The sequence below is a fragment of the Ornithorhynchus anatinus genome, chromosome X1, assembly GCF_004115215.2.
Source record: "Ornithorhynchus anatinus isolate Pmale09 chromosome X1, mOrnAna1.pri.v4, whole genome shotgun sequence".
NCBI classification, from domain to species: Eukaryota; Metazoa; Chordata; class Mammalia; order Monotremata; family Ornithorhynchidae; genus Ornithorhynchus; species Ornithorhynchus anatinus.
The window spans coordinates 63,665,275-63,686,846 of NC_041749.1; the positions used below are offsets into that span (position 1 = coordinate 63,665,275).

At 40.6% G+C, this 21,572-nt stretch overlaps 1 non-coding gene across 1 annotated transcript; it reads right to left on the reverse strand.

Moving 5' to 3' along the window:
• Positions 1 to 1,544: 1,544 nt before the first annotated feature.
• Positions 1,545 to 1,682, reverse strand: LOC114807147. Its single transcript, XR_003755200.1, has one exon. It is a non-coding gene; the product is annotated as a small nucleolar RNA SNORA7 (small nucleolar RNA).
• Between the last annotated feature and the right edge of the window lie 19,890 nt (positions 1,683 to 21,572).

The following is a 21,572-nucleotide window of genomic DNA, read 5'->3' on the forward strand; positions in this document are numbered from 1 at the left end:
TTCCATACTCTTGCTCTTATCAATTTTATGTATAATTTTTCTCCTGCACACATGCATACAATTTGTGTTTGTCTGATTTCCCAATTAGATTGTAAGCTCCTCAAGGAAAGAACTGTCTTTTACTTATATTCTCTCAAGTGCCCGATACATTGCTGTGCAAAAAGCAGGTAATAATAATCCATCAGTCAATCAGTGCTATTTATTGAGCACTTACTATGTGTCAAGCACTGTTCTAAGCACTGTAGGTTCTCAAAAAATACTACTATTAAGGAGGAGGAGGGAAGTGTATGTTGCACACACAGGGAAAGAGAAGAACAACAGAAAACAGGGTAAACTAAACACATTGAAAATGACAGCAATCCAAGTAACAGCTCATTCCTATTGAATATAGACTGTAACATGCCTACCAACTCTGTTGTGTCGAACTCTCCCTAGCCCAAGTAAAGTGCTCTGCACATAGTAAGCACCCGGGACATACCACTGATTGACTATAGTCCTTGCCTCAATTCCTCATACCTCCAGATCGAAACTAAACACCACAAGCTTCCATTATCTTAAATGTTGGAAAGATGGGGCTTCTGCACACTCTGCTCCTCCTGTGGGAGGAGTGAGTCATGCAGTCAAATAATTAAATTGCCATAGAGTTCAGATTTTTGATTTCATGACTCTTCAAAAGATAAAATAAATTCTGAGTACATTATTCCATTCCCTTTTCTCCAATGAATGGTGTATTGATGTATGCTTTCTATACTGCAAAAGCAGCTTTCCATCAATGATTGGAAAATTGTGTCATTTGCATTGAAATAAGCCTTTGATTTGAATATCCTTTTTTAAAAATAATGGTATTTGTTAAGTGCTTACTGTGTGTCAAACACAGTTCTAAGTGCTGGGGTAGTTATAAATTAATTAGGTTGTCACAGTCCCTGTCCCTCATGGGCCTCACAGTCTTAATTTTTCACCACATCTCTTCAGTAGAAGCCTGTGGTGAACTCTAGAGGTACTCTCTACTAGAGTTTATGAATAGGGAATATGTCTCATCTTCTTTTGGGCTTACTTAGTGCACTGCATTGCACCCAGTGGATGCTCAATAAATATTAATGTTATTTTTAGGATCAAGTGCCTCCCAACTGGAGAGCAACAGTCCATCGAGTTTAAAGAGTGACCCCGGGAAGATAACAGTATTATCTTCATCAATTGGGAAAGACAGGGGGAGGACAAGTTTTGTCGGGGGGGAAATGAGGAGTTCTGTTTTGGACATGTTTAGTTTGAGGGGTCAGCGGGACATTCAGGAATCTCTTTAACATCTTCCTCAACAAAGACTGAGATAGAGGCCCCTTAGAGTCTTGTCTTGTTTTATGCTGTCAGGTCATCTCCAACCCATAGAGACTCCATGGATACATCTCTCCCAGAATGCCCCACCTCCATCTGCAATCGTTCTGGTAGTGTATCCATGGAGTTTTCTTGGTAAAAATATGAAAGTGGTTTACCACTGCCTTCTTCCACGCAGTAAACCTGAGTTTCCAACCTCAACTCTCTCCCGTGCTGCTTTCTACAGATTGCCTTCCACTGACTAGTCACTGCCCAAGCTAGGAATGGAATGGGCATGCCTCTGCTTGACTCTCCCTCCCATAGCTGAGACTGGTAGAGTACTGGAAACTCTCCAGGTGCAATCCAGAAAGGGGCCCCTTAGAGTAGGTGTTACTAAAAAGATAACTGGAGCTCTCTAGTAACAGACAAAGAATAGTCTGCTGGAAAAGAGGGTGCAGGAAGTGGGGGTCTGTAAAGCCCTGGATTTTAGTCTGAAGGCTAAATGGATTGACCATAAGAACTGAGGTGAGAAATCAGAGTGGAGTTGTAAGTCATAGAGGCTGAAACATTTGGTGGGTTATTGGAACTCATAGGGAGTGGATTCTCCTACTCAGAAATCTGACCAAAGAAGACAGTCTGACAGCCTGGGGGAGTGAAGCCAGAGAAAGTTCCAATCCCAGAATTCTAGAGCTGGAAGGGGCCATGATAGATCATATGGTTCAATCCCACACCACTAGGCAGACAAATGGCCAAACCACCCAAGACCAATGGTCTCCAAACCCTTTTTAAAGATTTCCAGAGAAAGAGATTGTGTAACCTGCACTGGTAGCCTACTTCAGTCTTTTATCATGCTGACAGTTAAAGGTTCAAACAAGAAGTTGAAAAAAGTAGCTAAAGCAAATAGCTACTAGAAACCTGGAGACTGTTTTAAAACACCATACTAGGTAAAATGTTTACCGTAGAATAATAATAATTTTTAAAAAGACAGGTGATCCAACAGAAATCCTAGCAAGTAAAAAGGTCATCTAAGGAAAGAGCCATCCTTTAAAAATAGAAAGCACACCTGAATGAGAAAAAGAATGCCCATAAAAAGCAGCAGGTGAGGAGAAAATGGAAAATTAGGCACACTAAAAAAAGTTTTAAGAGGACTTCACAAGGGATGCCAAAGCAAATAATAAAATATTATTCAAATATAGCAAAAGGAGAAAGCCAATTAGAAAATCACTGAGGCCATATGGCAGTGGCAGAATAAAGAGTGCATTCAGAGAGGAAAAGGAGATAACTAAGGGATCCCAGTGGATTCTTCAACTTGATCTTCATTGAGGAAGATGCTCACAAGATTCCCATCATATTTTGCTTTTAATGGTAGGCAGCTCAGGGAAACTGAGTTACATGATGATGTCCATACAGGGTGTTTTAGACCAAAGTGATAAATTAATGCAAGCCAATCAGCAGGTCCAGACGGCATTCACTCAAATGTTCTGAAAGAACTAAGTGGAAAACTGAATTGCTGGTTAAAGTGTATAATTAATTGTTACAAATGGCCAGTCCTACAGGAGAACAAGCAAATTGCCAATGTAACTCCCTTGCCAATGTAAATTTCCAAGGGTTCTTGGAAATTTAACAGTGGTGAGTCTCACTTCCATACCTAGCAAACTTTTGAGCACTTCATAAAATCCATTTTGCCTGGGGCAAAAAAACATGGTTTGTGAACGTGGAAATCATTCCTTACTAGGCTGTTGTTTAATTAGCAGGAAACCCCTGAACATAATATATTTAGATTTTCAAAATGTTTTTGACAAAGTTCCACACCAATGGCCTTCTTTAACACAAAAGCAATCATCAGATTAGGAAATAATATTCTGTTAAAAGAAAAGAAACAGAGAGGGGATGAACAGCCGCTATTCTGGATGGAGACATTTCAATACAGTAGTAGGGTTCCCCAAATATCAGTGCTGGGCAGTGCACCAACACCCAGTGAGCTCTGTTGCATGGTGATGCCATGCTTCTTAGTAACCTCTATCTGATGCCTACCATTTTTTACCTACTCGTATGACTGAAATGTAAAGCACTGAAGCAAGATTAATCAATGGTATTTATTGAGTGCTAACTGTGTCAGAGCACTTGAACTAAGCACTTGGGAGAGTACAACACAGTATAATTGGTAAGTACAAACCCTGTCCACAATGAGCTTACAGACTAGAGGGGGAGATAGACATTTAGCCATTTTACAAATAGGGGAAATGGCAGGGTTTCAATTCAGTCGTATTTATTGAGCACTTACTGTGTGCAGAGCACTGTACTAAGCACTTGGAATGTACAATTCGGCAACAGATAGAGACACTCCCTGCCCAACAGTTATACAGACATGTGTATGAGTGTCCTTGGCCTGAGGGTGGGGTAAATATCAAAGTCCTTAAGGGGTGCAGTTCCAAGTACATAAGAGACACAGAAGGGAGTGTGAATAGTGGGAGTGGGGGGTTAGAAAAGGCCTTTCGGAGGAGATATGATTTTAGTAAGTCTTTAATAAATCCCTCTATCCGAGTGCAATCTCCTCACCTGCCTTCTGTCCCACACATCCCCTCCCCACAAATCTGTCTAGATTCCCCACAGAGACCTCCGATCTTTTGATCCCATCCAATTTTCTCATGTCATCATGCCCCAGTTAGGCTCCATACCCAACTACCCTCCCTTAATGACAAAATTGACTCGCTCAACACCACCCTCTATACAGAACTCAACTCACTCACTCCCTGATATCTTTGCTGATCTGGTATCACTAACCCACAGCCCTGGATTACTTCCACAGTCCACTTCCTTCACTCCTGTTTGAGCTGCAGAGCTCTGCTGGCAGAAGGCCAGATACCAGGCCGATCTCATCCACCTCAAGTTCTTCCTTGCGTGCTGTAACTCCTCTGACCAGCAACATAATTTCTCCATCCTTATTGACTCCCATGCCTATTGCCATCTCTGGTTGTTTCAGATGTTTAACTCCCTCCTCAAACCCCCATTGACCCTTCATCTTTGCCCCTCGTTACCTGGCCATGGACTTTATTGAGAAAATTGAAACCATCAGACATGATCGCCCTAAAATCTCCCCATGTCCACTCCAGAGCCTCCCTCCTTCTGCCCCTTTTGCAACTCTCCCATCTTTTCCAACAGTATCTCAAGAGGAGATCTCCTGCCTCTGCCCTGACTCTACACTGCAAGCTCATTGTGGGCAGGAAATATGTCTATATTATTATATTATACTCTCCCAAGCAATTAGCACAGTGCTCTGCACACAGTAAGCACTCAATAAATACAATTGACTGACTGACTGACTCTGGCCTGGAATATCCTCCCGCTTCATAGCAAACAGATGATCGCTCTCCCCACCTTCAAAGCCTTTTAAAAGCACAACTCCTCCAAGAGGCCTTCCCTGATTAAGCCCTCATTTCCTCTTCTCCCACTCCCTTCTGCGTCACCCTTGTACTTGGATTTGCAACACTCCTCCCTCAGGCCCTCAGCACTTGTGTACATATCAGTAATTCTTTTATTTATATTAATTCTATATCCCCCTCTAGACTGTAAACTCACTGTGAGCAGGGAACATGTCTACCAGCTCTGTTACACTGATCTCTCCCAAGAGCATAATATAGTGCTTTGCACACCATAAGTCCTCAATAAATATGGTTGATTGATTGATTTAATGGGGGGAATTGTGCAAAAGTGGCATTGGGGAGAAAGAAGGAAGTCCACTCCTCCCTGTTTCCCAGTAAATTTTAGGGAATGGGAGAAGATGAGTCAACAGTTGGAAGGAGTGGCAGGAGAGACAGGTTTCAGTAATGGCCAATTACTGAGTCAGGAACAAATAAGGGATGAAAGGAAGGTTTTCCAAGATAGTACAGAGACTACATAGGCTGCACTTTGCTGAGGCTGTGGGGTTAGGGAGGGAATGGTGCGAGGGTTGAAAAGGGGTTGGATGGGAATGAGCTGGTGAGGGGGGTGACATTTAGGGGGCAAGGGGGTAGAGGTGGGAAAGAAGGACAGGGGGTGGGGTGATTAGAGGAGGGGCTTGAAGGGATATGGTGAGGTCAGAGAGGGTTTAAAGAAATTGTCTGGTTCCATAGCAGTTTTAATCTGATGTTTCCTGCAATAAATTGCAAGACTGATTGCAGATCATTTTAGATAGGCAAGAAGGAATACACCCAATCAAAGGGATCTTTCAGTGTAAATAGGCAAATGTCAACATGCATTCAAGCATCTGGTGACTGAAAATAGGCCAAGGCTTTTCACCACCAAGTCAGACAGCCTCACTCCATTGGTCTGGAAATTCTTGATTGTTTTAAACTCCTTATTAGTTTAAATTGCATTAGAGGCCCTGGGTTTGGCTTTAATATTGAGAGATATTAAACTCTGTGTTGTCTTGTTTTTTTCCATATACATTGTACGTAAGTTATTATTTGACACTTTATATAGCCCAAAGGGGGAATCTTGTATACACTCATTTGAATTCCACACATACTTTTTCTTAACCTTGAACTTTGTCCGCAATCCCCCAGGTTCTGGTATAAAACTTTTTCCTTGTATAGAAAACTCATTTTGTTTTGCAGGTAAAAAAAAAAAAGAAATTTGAAGCTGCATTCCTTTTGCAAACTGTAAGTACATTTTTATTATAATATTGTCCTTCAATGGGACCTGTGTGTAATGGATTTGCAACATGTTGTAATATCTATACAGTCATCAAAAAAATTACATGTTGGGGTATCCCAAAGAAGATCATGGCTCTTGAAGCTGGGTTATTTTTCTCGGGATTCTTCAGATAGCCAACTGTCTTGAAAATAATAAGCCTGATTCTTCAGGTTTAATAAATACCATCGATTGATTGGTTGATGAAACTCGAGGGTACGGCTCAGCTCCATGTATCCCCTCCCTGATTTTATCCTTATAGCAGGGAGAGGGCACTCGGGACTGGCTTGGCATCAGATTCAATGGGCAGCGGGAGTTTTCTGTGCTCACATTGTGCTTTCAAAAAGCATACTCACCTAGAGTGGAATTCCCCAGATCTTCCCAGGACTGGTGTCGGCCTTTGGTAAGCCCTTTCCACAGTCACTGCAGCTGACAAAACCAGGGCAGCAATGAGGTGTTCGTAGCAACTGGTTACTCTGGTTGTGACCATGGCAACTCTCTGCTATAGAGGTCACTTCAGCAATGGGGGAGATGATGGAATTTAAGGTAGCCATTCTTCTGATCTTAATCATTCATATTTATTGAGCAGAGCACTGTTTGCAGAGCACTGTACTAAGTGTTTGGGAGAGTACAGTGTAACAAAGTTGGCAGACACATTCTCTGCCCACAATGGGCTTACAGTCTAGAGGTAGATGCTGACATTAATGTGAATAAATTATGGATGTGTACATAAGTACAGTGGGGCTGAGGGAGGGGTTAAAAGAGTGAGCAAATCCAAGTGCAAGGGTGATGCAGAAGGGAGTGGGAGAAGAGGAAATGAGGTCTAGACTGTAAACTCGTTGTGGGCAGGGAATGTGTCTGTTTATTGTTATATTGTACTACCCCAAGCGCTTACTACAGTGCTCTGCACACAGTGCTCTGCTCAATATATTCCATTCAACTGAATTAAATTGGAAGGCCTCTTGGAGGAGATGTGCTTTCAATAAGGCTTTGAAGGTGGGGAGAGTGACTATCTGTCAGATAGAGAAGGGTAGGGTGTTCCAGACCAGAAGCAGGACATTCATTCAGTCATATTTATTGAATGCTTACTGTGTGCAAAGCACTGTACTAAGCACTGGACAAGAGGTTGGTGACAAGACAGAAGAGACTGAGGTAGAGTAGATTAGCATTAGATGAGCCACCAACTGTGAGGGCTGGATTGTAGTGGGAGAGCAGTGAGGTAAATTAGGAGTAAGGAGTAACTTAGGGGCAAGGTGATCTGCATATTGATCCCCAAGCATATCAATTATAGTCTTCAATCCCTACCTTAGCCCATCACAGGACTAGGCTATGGTACAAGCGTTGACTCAAGTGGTTGTCTTTTAGACTGTAAGCTCACTCTGGGCACAGAATGTGTCTACTAACTCTGCTGTATTGTACTCTCCCAAGCACTCAGTATGGTGCTCTGAACAGAGTAAGTGCTCATTAAATATCATTGATGATGATGACAATGATGAATACTACTAGGGCAGTGACACTATCCCAATTATATTTTATGACTATATATGTGCATATATGTGTGCAGAGCATCCACTCACCAACTTGGACATGCTTGATCTTATCATCATGGTATAATCTCTACCCTCACTGACTCTCACACACCCATGCCCCACAAATCTGTCCTGTTCCCCCACAGAGACCTCCGATTCATTCATTCAAGAGTATTTATTGAGTACTTACTATGTGCAAAGCACTGTACTAAGCTCTTGGAATGTACAATTTGGCATCAGATAGAGACAATCCTGCCCAATGACAGGCTCACAGTCTAAATGGGGGAGACAGACAGCAAAGCAAAACAGAACAAAAAAAAACCAAGACATCATCAAGATAAATAGAATTAAGGAGATGTACACCTCATTAACAAAATAAATAGGGTAATTAATATATACAAATGAGCACAGTGCTGAGGGGAGGGGAAGGGGGAAGAGCAGAGGGTGGGGGGAGGGGAGGGGGAGCAAAGGGAAAGGGGGGCTCATTCTGGGAAGGCCTCCTGGAGGAGGTGAGCTCTCAGTAGGGCTTTGAAGAGGGGAAGAGAGTTAGTTTGGTGGATGTGTGGAGGGAGGGCATTCCAGGACAGCGGTAGGAAGTGGGCCAGGGGTCAACAGCGGGATAGGCGTGAACAGGGAACAGTGAGGAGGTGAGCGGCAGAGGAGCGGAGTGAATGGGATGGGCAGTAGAAAGAGAGAAGGGAGGTGAGGTAGGAGGGGGCAAGGTGATGGAGAGCTTTGAAGCCAAGAGTGAGGAGTTTTTGTTTCATGTGAAGGTTGATAGGCAACCACTGGAGATTTTTGAGGAGGGGAGTGACATGCCCAGAGCGTTTCTGTAGGAAGATGATCTGGGCAGCGGAATGAAGAATAGACTGGAGTTTGACCCCCTCAAATTTTCTAAGATCCTCATGCACCATTTGGTCTTTGTTCCCAAACTATCTTCTCATGATGCACTACATTGATTTTTACAATATAAACCTGTTGTTTATCCTATTCTAGAATGGGATTTCCCCCATTCTCTTCTCACTGCCCTTACCTAGCCCACTCTCCCATCACTTCCAAACTACTCTACACTCTAACTTTCCCAGAAAATATTAATACCAATAGCTATGTTCCTCTATAGTTCATGATTTCTTGTTTTAAAAGTATTCCTTAGTGTTTCTTGGTTCCCAGGTCATTTGCCCACATACTTTGAAAGTCTTTGGCAACTTGGCATCCAGATATTAGATGTTCCTGGTTTTCTTCTCAAACCTTTTTGTTGTGAAAGTTGTGTTTTGCTTCTTATTTTTGTATTCTCTTTTACTCTGTTTTCCATGCAGTGAACACTATCTAGAACAGAAAACCTATGTGAAGAAATTGATTGTATTTTTTGTGGTATTTATTAAGCATTTACTGTGTGCCAGGCACTGTACTCAGCGCTAGGGTGGTTACAAGCAAATTGGGTTGGACACAGTCCCTGTCCCTCATGGGGCTCACAGTCTTAATCCCCATTTTACAGTTGAGATAACTGAAGCACAGAGAAGTGAAGTGACTTGTCCAAGGTCACACAGCAGGCAGGGGCAGAGCTGGGATTAGAACCCAGGTCCTTCTGGCTCCCTGGTTCATACTCTCTCCACTAGGCCACATGGCTTCTCAGTGTGATTATATTGATCGTGCTTTGCACAGAGCCATCTCCCTCTCTTATCCCTGCTAGTTGTGTTCCCACTGGAGCACAGAGTTCGTAGAGCAAATAGGCAGGTGGGGGTGCAGCATATAAAGCAGGTTTTTTTGTTTTTCATGAGCAGGATTCATTGAAAGCTCAAGTGATTGCAGCATAGTGCCAATGCTGAGCTGCATAGCACCATAACCCAGCAGGTGGTTGCCTTAGTTGCAGCTGTTGTCTTTGCCCAAATTAGCCCACTATTTTTCAGGATTCCTAATAAGTCCGATCCACCTTACAAAATGCCCTGGGTGGTTCTTTGCTCAGAAATCTTCATCACTGGTGGCATAGTCCCAGCAGGCATTCCCCTATCTGTAGAGTGAGAAGTAGAACTCAGGTGTCCTTATTCCTAGAGCCTTGTTCTTTCCACTGGACTGACAATAGGACTGGGACTGTTTGGGTGTGTTTACTGGGCAGTCTTTGCCTCTTCATCAGATTGCTGGTTGCTTCTTCTTAAAGCAGTTGGAGTTTAGGAGGCAGGGGCATTTATAATCTTAATTGTGGGCTATGATTGTGTCAGAGACCCAGTGTGTTTACACTGATCTCAGTTAAATCATAAGTCCAGTAGGCCCTGCTGCTATTTATTCTACATCTAAGTCATCTAGCAGGCTTCTCTGGAAGAATACATTTTAAGTTCTGTTAACAGTTGTTAGGGAAATTCCTTGGGAAATGTCACAAAAGCTAAAAGCAATACAGTCCAGGCTTTTTTTTTCTTCTTAAAGGGAGGTTGCTTGTGTTAACTGTTTTTACTAATTAATATTATGTCCTTAAAACAATTTTAGATTTCATTATCAGCTGTCTGTTGTTGAAAGAAAATTATTTGGCTAAATCATTTGGAAACTAACTCCAAATATGTATGTTAAAGAATTTGTTTCACAACACTACTTTATTTCCGAGTAAAATATGTAAAGAATGCAATGCAAAATGCCTGTCGGAAGACTGGATTATGCATCCAGTTGGCTATCAGAAGATTTTAAAAAAAAAACCAAGAAAAAAAACCCTTGGTTATTTTTGTGACAGCTGGCTCCATTTGGTATATTCAATCTAGGAAAAGTCAGCTTCGGTTCACAGTGCTTTTTATTTTCCCGTACATTAAGAAAGAAAAGCCGCCTCCATTTTAGAAAAGGTCTCTAACCATGCTTCAATGGAGCAGAGTTGTCTGCTTTCAAGATGTATACATTGCTGCATTAAAGCTTAGTTTGGACAGAATATCAAATCCTATGCCTTTTAGAGGTGGGTGTTGGAGAAAAAGAGCTTGAACAGAGACCATGGTAGTTTTGCAAGAGATGGATATCTGGTAACGTGTTTCTTATCATTGAACCCCGGCACTACAAACGCCACCATTCCCAGGGAGAAATGAAAACCAGCCATGAAAATAAGATCTCCCTCATATAAATAAATCCTTCAGGCAGGGGGTATAATAAAAATCAAAAAATGTAAATAGATTCTGCCTTTCCTTTCTTTCTATTCCCATCATGATTGATTTGCAAGAAAAAACTGCATTTGTGGGAAAGTTCAGAGTATATAAGCTTATTTTTTTTATCTTTGTGATAGGAGCTGTAAAGCATAGTTGGCCAGAAAAGTAGAAAAAAAGCATTGCTAAATATGACTGGAGCTAATGTAAACTTGAAGGCCAAATAAATTTTGGGACATTTAATAATTTTTGAAATCTATTTGCAATGCACCCTCGGGAACTGGAAAGCTATCTCCCTCCAACCTCTCCTTTATTCTCTGCTTGAAGCAGGCATCTCTGCCTTCTTAAGCAGCATAGAGCTGTCAGAATGGAAGCAGAGCTGCAGCAGTAGTGTTGTTTAAAGAATTGCCAGGAGTACACCCTTGCTCCCCATCTCTAGCCATACTATGTGAAATTTTTAAGTGCACACAATATTCTTGTGTTGTAAATAATAAAGTCTTAAGAAATTTCACCAGCACGAAATGTGTGTCAGGTAGGGCAGGCTTAGATAGAATGCCCTAAAATTCGCCTGCCTAATATGAATCAGCCTTACCAGAGGAGCAGAATTAGCGGGCTTTAACCTTGCAGTTTCACAGATGTATTGAATAGAAAGTGACCAAATTAAAAAGAAGTAACCATTTTGTTCTGTAATGTCAAATGTAGAAATGTGAAGATTTCAGGAAGATTGTGATACCAAGAGTGAGACAAGACTGACACATACTGCAAATAGCAGATGCAATAGCCCAGGAACAGACAATCTTTGCATATGCACAGTAGTGAAGGAACTGTCAGTCATGCACTGATCTCTTCAGCTATACCAGTACACATGGATAAAATCTCACCATCTGTAGCATCATTTTTGAACCTGAAGTGCAGAGAGTGTGTGCATGTGTGTGCTTGGTGGGGGTAGGGGGTGGGGAGGGGATTTGAGGGGAAAAATGATTGCTGTGCCACTGTTTCCCCAGGTTGATAGAAGAGCTGTATCAGAACAATGTTGCTTTTGGGGGGCAAGAGTAGAGCAGAATACTCATGACATGAATAGGATGTAGGATTGCATGTGAGAATTTCAGCTGCCAAGGGATTAATGAACTTTTGCCTAGTGAGGGCATGGGCATGAGGCTTCTGCTCCACCACTCCCATTCTTTTTCTTTTTTCCTCCCTAAAATTTCTCAAATTACTCAGTTCACCAGTTTCACAATCTAATACTGACATACCACCCAGGATTATGTAACAAAGTACTTTCCAAAATCCCAATTTAATTTTGGCATGAGTGAGTGCCATACCCAACAATGACACAAGTTGAAGTTGCCTGATGCTAAGGAGAATGTAGAGAAATGCCCTGTTTCAAGGCAACAGACAACACCCCTGTCCAATGCCAGATGTCTCATATGATGCTGATAATGATGGTATTTGTTAAGCACTTACTATGTGCGAAGTACTGTTGTAAGCGCTGGGCACTGTTCTAAGTGCTGGATATATGCTGTATGGATGGTCCAGTACAATCTGTCACCACTATTGGAAGAAAAAAATTAAGTGTTTACTTACAGGTAGTGAGAAAAACCTAAACAAGACTGTAGGTGACATAAGACATTGGTTACTCTGCTACTGCAGCAGCAGCATTCACTAACACTCTAGGCATTGAAGAAGTAACGTGGCCTAGTGAAAAGAGCACAAGGCCTGGGAATCAGGAGAACGTTGTTCTAATCCTGACTCCATCACTTGTCCGCTTGGTGACCTTGCGCAAATCTCTATCTGTTTCCTCATCTGGAAAATGGGGATTAAATACCTGTACTCTCCCGCCTTCACAGTGTGAACCCATATAGAACAGGGACTCTGTCCAACATGACTATTATCTCAATTAGTGCAGTGCTTGGCACAAAGTGCTAACAAATATCACAATTATCTTTATCTGGGCAATCCTATTTAGGAATGCACTGTCCACAGTGAGTGAGGAAAGGGAAAAGAAAAGGTGTCCTTAAAAATAGCCTGTTACACTCCAAGCTTGCCAGAAGACTGCCGCTAATGGTGCAAAACCAAATAGAAATTTACCAAAGGAAAAAGCAATCAAGTCATGGAACATCAAAATGCTCTGCAACAAACATAACAGCTGTATCTTAGTAAGGAGAACCTCTGAGTGATGGCTCAGGTGCATAGACTTTGCTCATTTTAGGCTTTCCAAAACTGTTCAGAAGCATTAGGGAGCATTTACAAATTCTACCTTCACTGATCTGTAATTATATGCATTTAGTTTATTTAGTTATAGTAATGCCTGTCTCCCCCTCTAGACTGTAAACTCACTGTGAGTAGGGAATGTGTCTGTTTACTGTTAGATTGTACTCTCCCAAGCACTTAGTACAGTGCTCTGCATAGAGTAAGTGCTCAATAAATAAATGCAATTGACTGAAACAGAGTGAGAAAGCAAAATTCTCAGGGTATATGAATCTACTTTCTAGACTGTAAGGTCCCTCTAGATTGTAAGCTTGTTGTGAGCAGGGAATGTTCTGTTGTTATATGATCCCAAGCATTTAGTACAGTGCTCTGCACACAGTAAGCAATCAATAAATACTGACTGACTGACTACCCTCGGCTTAGTGGAAAGAGCATGGGCTTGGGAGTCAGAGGACATGGGTTTTAATCCTAGCTCCGCCACTTGTCTGCTGTGTGACCTTGGGCAAGCCGCTTAACTTCTCTGTGCCTCAGTTACCTTATCTGTAAAATGGAGATTAAAACTGTGAGCCCCACATAGGACAACCTGATTACCTTGTATCTGCCCCAGTGCTTAGAACAGTGCTCGGCACATAGTAAACACTTAAATACCATAATTATGGAGAAGCAGCGTGGCTTAGTGGAAAGAGCACAGGCTTGGGAGTCAGAGGTCATGGGTTCTAATCCTGGGTCTGCCACTTATCAGCTGTGTGACTTTGGGCAAGTCATTTAACTTCTCTGTGCCTCAGTTATCTCATCTGCAAAATGGGGATTAAGACTGTGAGCCCCACAGGGGACAAGCTGATTACCTTGTATCTACCCCAGCACTTAGAACAGTGCTTGGCACATAGTAAGCGCTTAACAAATACCATAATTATTGTTATTATTTTTATTACACTGACTAATGCCAATGATGAGGAATGATGAGGAAATTAGGGTAGGCTCACTGCTGCAGTGCCATCATCTGACAAGCTGATTGAAATGGAAATTTCAGCAGGTGCGTAGGCAGTTATGGCAAAGAGAACAATGCATAGACCTATGTTATGGCAAACAGAACAAGTTTAGGAAGATGCATGACAAGTGGAGGTTCCCTGGGGCTAAAAAAATTCAATTCCATACAGACTGAAGCCAAACAAATAATAGTTGTGTATCCTGGAAAAATCTCTATGGCCTCATCCATACTGCCATAGTCTCTTGAAGTGTACAGATAGATCTACCCTCATCTACCTTCAACAGGATGAAATCTAACAGGAAGTGTGTAGCCTAGTGGAAAGAGTATGAGCCTGGGAGTCAGAGGGTTCTAATCCCAGCTCTGCCACTTCCCCACTATAAGATTTTAATTTAATTTCTCTGTACCTCAGTTCCCTCATCTGCAAAATGGGGATTCAATACCTGTCCTCCCTCCTACTTACACTGTGAGCCCTAAGTGGGACCTGATTATCTTGTATCTGCCCCAGTGTTTAGTACAGTGCTTGACATGTCATAAGCACTTCACAAATACTACAACTGTTATTATCATTAATAGTAATGATAATAATAAGAGATGGCAAAAGCACTTCAACAATATCCTTAACACCTCTTTCCACCTGTGAGGATTAGGTACTACTAGCATGTGAAAAACATAGCCTTGTCCCTGTCTTTGAAATAAATCATCCCTCCAATTAAAACCAAGAAGTATGATAAAAAAAACCCTTGGCTATAATGTTATACTTGTTGAAATATGGAAGCAAGGAAGAGATAGGCAACTAAGAAACTTGTATAGGCTGTTTTTCAACATATGAAACACTGAGGAATTCTCCTAGGATTTTGAAGCTGCAATTATCATCCCATCTTCAGTTAGAAAGCAAGGCAGTTGACTGTGGTAAATATTGAGAAAACTCACTGCTCTCCAACATTGACAAGATTCTAGACAAGGACCCCCTAAATGGGTTAAAAAAGAATATTTCATTGACCATAAACTTCCAGAATCACATGTATCTTCATATCACGGAGGGGCAAAGTGAACATCTATTAGGTGCATCTCCCTCACAGATGTGCAGGGAGCAACATCAACAGCTATATAATGATAAATTCTCACCCTCCTGATCATGTCATCCCATGAGTCATTTTAAGACTCAAGCACATAGCTGCTTTTTCATTTATATAACTGCTTAGTTTTTTTATCATTTGTACCTAAATTCTTCATTTTTTTCTTATTACATGGTTCTATGTAAGGGCGGGGCCCATAGGTCCTTTGTTCTATATTCATATAGATATACCCACACATATAGGGGTGTGTGTGTGTGTGTGAGAGAGAGAGAGAGATATCTATTTCCACATTCCAATTAATACTTCACTCTGCTCTCCAGATCCTTAAAAAAAAAAAATCAGACCATTTCCCCACTCCCCAAGAACCTCCAGTGACTGTCCATACACTCCCACATCAAACAGAAACTCCTTACCACTGGCTTTAAAGCATTTACTCTCCTTGCCCCCTCTTATCTTACTGTGCTGATTTCCTACTACAACCCAGCCCCCACACTTTGCTCTTTTAATGCCAACCTATTCATTTTACCTCGATCTCGTCTGTCTCGCTGCCAACTCATTGCCTGGAACTCCCTCCCCATTCATAACTGACAGATCATCTAAGACTTAATAAAATCACATCTTTTCCAAGAGGCTCTTCCCTGACTAAGCCCTCATTTCTCCTCCTCCCTCTCCCTTCTGCATCACCCTTGTACTTAATTTTGTACCCTTTATTGACCTCACCCTTAGCCCCACAGCAGGCTTGTACATATCCATAGTTTATTTTAATGTCTGTCTCCCCTTCTAAATTGTAAGCTCCTTGTGGGCAGGGAACAAGTCTACTACATCTGTTATATTGTATTCTCAAGTGCTCAGGACAGTGCTCTGCACACAGTAAGCACCTAATAAATACAATTGATAGATATAGAAATAAGAATATTTTCTATTTTAGCTATAAATGTATTTTTAGATCCTTTTTTTCCTTTCTTCCTGTAAAAGTTTCCATTACCCTTTCCTTTTACTCTAAATCTCTCAACACTTTTGTTGGTCTATCTACCTGTTCCTTCCTCTCTCTGTCTACTTGACTTTTTATTTATTCAGTTTTGTTTGTCATTCAACTCCTATAGCTCTTCCTCTGCTAGTCCTTTTTGTCATCTCTTGGTATCATTCTTCATTTCCCCTTCTAATTCCCCCACCTTTTGCTGTTTCTTTCTAGTCCCCTGTTGCTGTTGTGTTAGCCAATTTTTCTTTTGTTGTTTTAACTCTTTTTGCACCTCTACCTATTTATCAATCCTATCTGTGTCTCACTCTCTTTTTTGGCCCTCTTTTTTGGACCTTCAGCCCAAATAGAGTCCTCAGAGGTGGTGACCCTTCTGATTTTATATATAGGGTGAGTGTGTGTGTGTAGATGCGCACATACATACATATGTGTATCAGTACAAAAGTGTCTCATATAAACCCTTTGTTCTTGAATTTGCAATCTAAAATGCAGATGTTTTTACTTTTGTGCCACTAATTCAAGGACAGAGGATCGGTGGAATGGTTACAGACTGTATTGCCTTAATAAGTCATTCTATCTCATTAGTAAATTAGGAAAATTAGGACAAAATGGACTTTAACAATTTTTGAACTATTTCTTTTTTGGGAAATTAAAATTGGAATTTTTTCATCATGATAAAGTGAGAGCCCGATCTTTTTTCACTGGAAGCTAGGATCTGATACACATGTAGAAATCAGCATATCCTGCTATTGTGGAAATAATTGCTACAAAGATGGATGGAAATTAAAATTAATGGCAAGTATCATTGAATTTTTAAAAAGGGTTGCTAGCCTCACTTTACTTCCAAATAATCACTTTTATTTTTAACAGTTTTTTATTCCTACTGATTTTGTGCCTCAAAAATATGCCCCCAGCAATTTCTTATGCGAAACCTGACCCTACATGATCTTAGTACACCTAATCCCTTTTCTTTGGTACTTGGCCAAATTCTTTATATCACCTAGGAAGGAAAAGGCAATTACACATAATTCAAGGATCTTTGTAAATATCCCCAAAGGATAATATTAATAAAAATAATGAATTACACAGACTCTGATTACCAGGAACCTGAACTATATTTGGCCCCAAGCGTCCAGAGATAAAAGGGCAGTGAGCTAGCTTATTGTACTATCAATTTCATTTAGAATTAATTTGATGAAGAAACAGAAGATTAATTGTAAGGTCATCACAGATGATGATTTTAGTTTATAGCTTTTGGCACTAGAACAAAGGACATTTTATTGTGGTTCTTTGTTTTTCAGAAGAAAGAGGATGGGAATGTTTAGGTAATGTTCTCAGGGCTCTGGAATTGTTCATACATTAGTGATAGGCCAATTAATATCCTAACTGTTCAAAGAGGCAATTGCTTTTTTAATTTATAAATCATTTTTAAGGTAAGTCACTACCATCTATTAATGTGTCTCTTACAAATAAGAGCACTCATTGCTTTGCAGGGGTTTTTTTTGTCCCTCTGAGTGTAATTCTATCTGGTCTAAATTTTCTGAACAGATTGCATACCTCTGTGATTATGTATTTGTCCCTACAGCTTTGCCAAATACATACAGCACAGTATCTGCAATTTGACCTCTAGCAAAGACCACCCTCTTGTTCTACTTTAAACTACTCTTAGAGGTACCGTCTCCAGCAAAGGTGCTTTCAAGAACTGTATTCCTATCATTTGAGATACGAACTCTGCCCCCCGCTTTTTCAAGAACTTTTCTCCAGCTTGGTTTACCACTTCAGTAGCTGCAACTATGTCACATGTGAATGTCATGAGGCATAACTCATATTTGTAAAGCATTTGGGGACTTTCAGATAAAAGAGTCTTTGAGCAGTTATTTTAAGATTCCTTTAAAACCAAGAGACTACTCAAAGATAGACAGCAACGGAAAAGGGGAGGGAGCAGATGGTAAAATACCCAGAGAGGAAGGGAGATGTCTAGAGTAGAAGCAGGTATGAGAGAGAGAGAAAAAAAAGAGAATTGGAAATGACTAGAGCAGCAGAAAAGTATGGGTATATTGGACACTCTGAAGAGGCTTTTTTCTCAGGTGATCAAAATTGGGACCTTTTAACAATATAACCCCAAACTAGGATCAGAATCAGCATGCCTGTATTTAGGACTATCAGAGAGAGATATGAGATTAAAAGCTCCACCAAACGGGCCCCAGCTGAGGGTTTTATAATAATAATAATGTGTGCAGAGCACTGTATTAAGCACTTGGGAGAGTACACTATAACAGATTTGGCAGAAAAATGGTATCTGAGGCTCGATCTTGTATCTCGCCATCAGTCCCTTGCTCACCACCTCTCTCCTGCTTGGAACTCCACCTTCATATCCAATAGACCACCACTCTCCCTACCTTCAGATCCTACTAAAATTGAATCTTCTCTAGGAAACTGCCCCTGAAATCTCTCATCTTCCTCCCATTTGCATCACCTATGTACTTGAGTCCTCACCCTTAAGCATTTAGATATTCATCCTACCCCCACATCCACAGCATTTTTTCTTCATATCTTTTTACTTGGTTGCTTCCCCTACCTAGAATTTAATTTAGTCCATCTCCCCTGCTAGATTGTAAGCTCCTTGAGAGCAGTTATTGTGTCTACTTTATTGCATTCTTCCAAGCATTTAATACAGTGTTCTACATTCAATAAATACCACTACTGCCAAATTTTCTGTTTGCAATGCATTTTATTTTGTCAGTAAAAACCTACATTGGAAACACCATTATTCGTAATTGATGAGTAGTATGGAAAAAACGGAGGGGAGAAACACGTAAGGGAGAGTTTAAAAAATTTTTAAAGTCATATTTGACTTATCTCACAGATGTTGCATCACAATATCATGGAAACATTGCCATAGTATTACAAAACGTTTGTGAATGTTCCCTTAAACTTTTATATATTCCAACAGCATTATTTCATCACAAAAAAATGAGTAACTGGTGCTGCAGAGGCAGATATTTCATTAGCATACTGCTTTAAACTGCATTTCCTTTGAAAGTTAAAAAGAAAAGTTTCTCATTTTCACTGAACTGAACTCTGACTAGTTATTTGACGAAGGAAGGGATGGTAATCTAGTTGGAAGCTCAGTGGGTTGGGAGCTGATCACCTATGTCAGTTATCTCCAGAGGACCAGGATTATGTCTTCTAACTCTACTATTACCCTCCTCACTCTTAGATTGTGACTCCTTTGTGTGACAAGGACTGTGTCCGAGCTGATCATCTGAATCTCCCCCAGGATGTAGAACAGTACATTAGCACATAGGAAGTATGTAAAAATTTCCAGAATAAATGACTCATTATTATCATAACCATTTAGTTCAATGCTCTGCACTTAGTAGGTGCTCAGTAAATAGGTTCTAGTCCTTTCTCTGACACCGACTGTGAGTGAGCTTTGAAGAAAATATATATGTCGACATTTTGGAAGCAAAGGGGTTATATAAAGGCATTACAATTTCAGCTATTTGGATGTTTACTATTAGCATAAGGATAGAACGAATATGTGGACAAATGTAGTCTTTAGGGACTCTCAAATTTGTGCAGGAAACATAAGTCAAAATATACGGGTATATGGAAAATAGAGCATGTCCTTTTTCCTCAGAGTTACTCCCACACTGGGGATGATGTGAATTCCACATGTCTAATTTTATGCCTGTGTGTTATTGGTCATTAAAAAATAGTCCCTTTGGCCACCCTATTGAAATCTCCATAGTTTCATTTGTGTCCCAGTTCTTCCTATATATCCTCACACATCTGCATCCTTCTGACATTGAAATAACATATGACTTTGTGAAATCATGGCTCGGGGATAGCAACAAGGGGCCTCAAGGATACAAGAGCCCAGGCTTGCAAGCTGGACTTGAAAAAGGAGCAGATTAGAGCTAAATACTGTGGAGAAAAAACTCGAATTTAGGAATGTTTTGAATGAGCATGAATTGAGAATATGAATTATTCAAGGAGAATCATTAGACATTTAATTATCATGTCTCACATGAGAATTTTTCATAAATCAAAGTGAATTAGTAATTATCATTTCAGTCACACTGCAGCAAGTTTTAATAGATCACATGCACTGGGTGCTTTTCAGCATGACCGAAGTTAGTTTTTGTTGTAGGTTAGTGAATAGTTTATGTCATATTGGAAGCTGGTGATGGACAAATCTGACTTAATACCACAAAACAGATGATGTGGCCTTAGGCCAAGTAGTGAGGGGGAACTTTCTTATTCAAATTTGATTATCTGTAATTTGAAAGAAATTCCAATTGAAAGATAAATGCTTAGAATTATATTCCCTCGCAATTTAATTCACACCAATTTCTTAAAACAAAATTTCCTATGTACATTTAAGTTTCACCTTTTATGTACTGTATGTACTATAAGAATATGTAAAATGTTCTGCTTTATTTCTAAATACATTTTTTCTACAGTTAGATGCTGACAAAATCTGAATGTGTTCACTAATGAACCCCACAAAATTATGTCAAATTAGCATATGGTTGGTGCTTTAATGCTTTTTTTTAAATGGTCCATCAAGGGATGACCCTTAATCTTGTCTTTCTTACAAATTAAAAATACATCTATCATAAAGATGAACTACCCCTTTCAGGGTCACACCTGGAGAGTTTCTACCAGTCTCGGCTACGGGAGGAGAGTCAAGCAGAGGCCTACCCATTCCCTAGCATAGCTAAAGGGGGGTGGGGGTGCGGTCCACCCCAGGCAATAATTTTATGGGGGCAGCACTTCTGGGTCTGCTGTATAAGCCTGTATAGGCTGTATTGAAATAAAAGTGGTTTTAATGTCGGGACACTACTCACAGTTGAAGGACCTTTTCGATTTCGAGTAACTTAAACTATGACATATGTATTTAAGCGATTTTTATCTTGGCTGAACAATAAACATTATCCAATGATGTATTCAGGGCTCGGAAGTGGCCATCATTGCTATCTACTAAACATTCTAGATTGCAAACAAGGTCCAAAAACCCTAATCCCAAAGATATCTAACACCACTTTCAAGGATGACAAGAAGGAATCCAAGAAGTATGCCAAAACCCATGCAAAATTCCTGCCACCAAATATGTTATAGTACACTTTGGACCTGTTGATTTGGACCTAAATCTTTCACTGTTGGATGCCGGCAGTAGTATTTAGGGTGGCCACTTATGGCCCATACTGGATCAGGAGACACATGTGGCATCACATGTGTTAAGCCAGGCATACAGCTAAACATGATTATTACATCGCTGCCATTTTGCAGAACTATGACAATTTCACATGATCCTAGAACATTTCTCCATGAGGATCTTTGAACTCCACATATATTATTCCAGAGCCTGTGTGTTCCCTTCCCAGGTCATTGTGAAATTGGGTGCATCATCTAAGCTGCAAAACTCAACATCAGGTCACAAAGGAGAGGGAGGCCTGGTGCAGAAAATGTAAAAAAAAAAATAATAATATAAAATCAATGTTATTTATTGAGCACTTACTGTGGATGTTCTGTGTAAAACTGGATGACTGGTCACCTTAGTAGTCTAATCTACCTTTCCTCCAGAGGCAGCACTTAGGTGCAGATAGTCCAATCTGTGGAGATTCTTCCAGCTCCTAATCCCAGTTGGGCTCACATTTACACGTCCAATTCCCTTTTCTCATTCTCTAATCCTCTTTC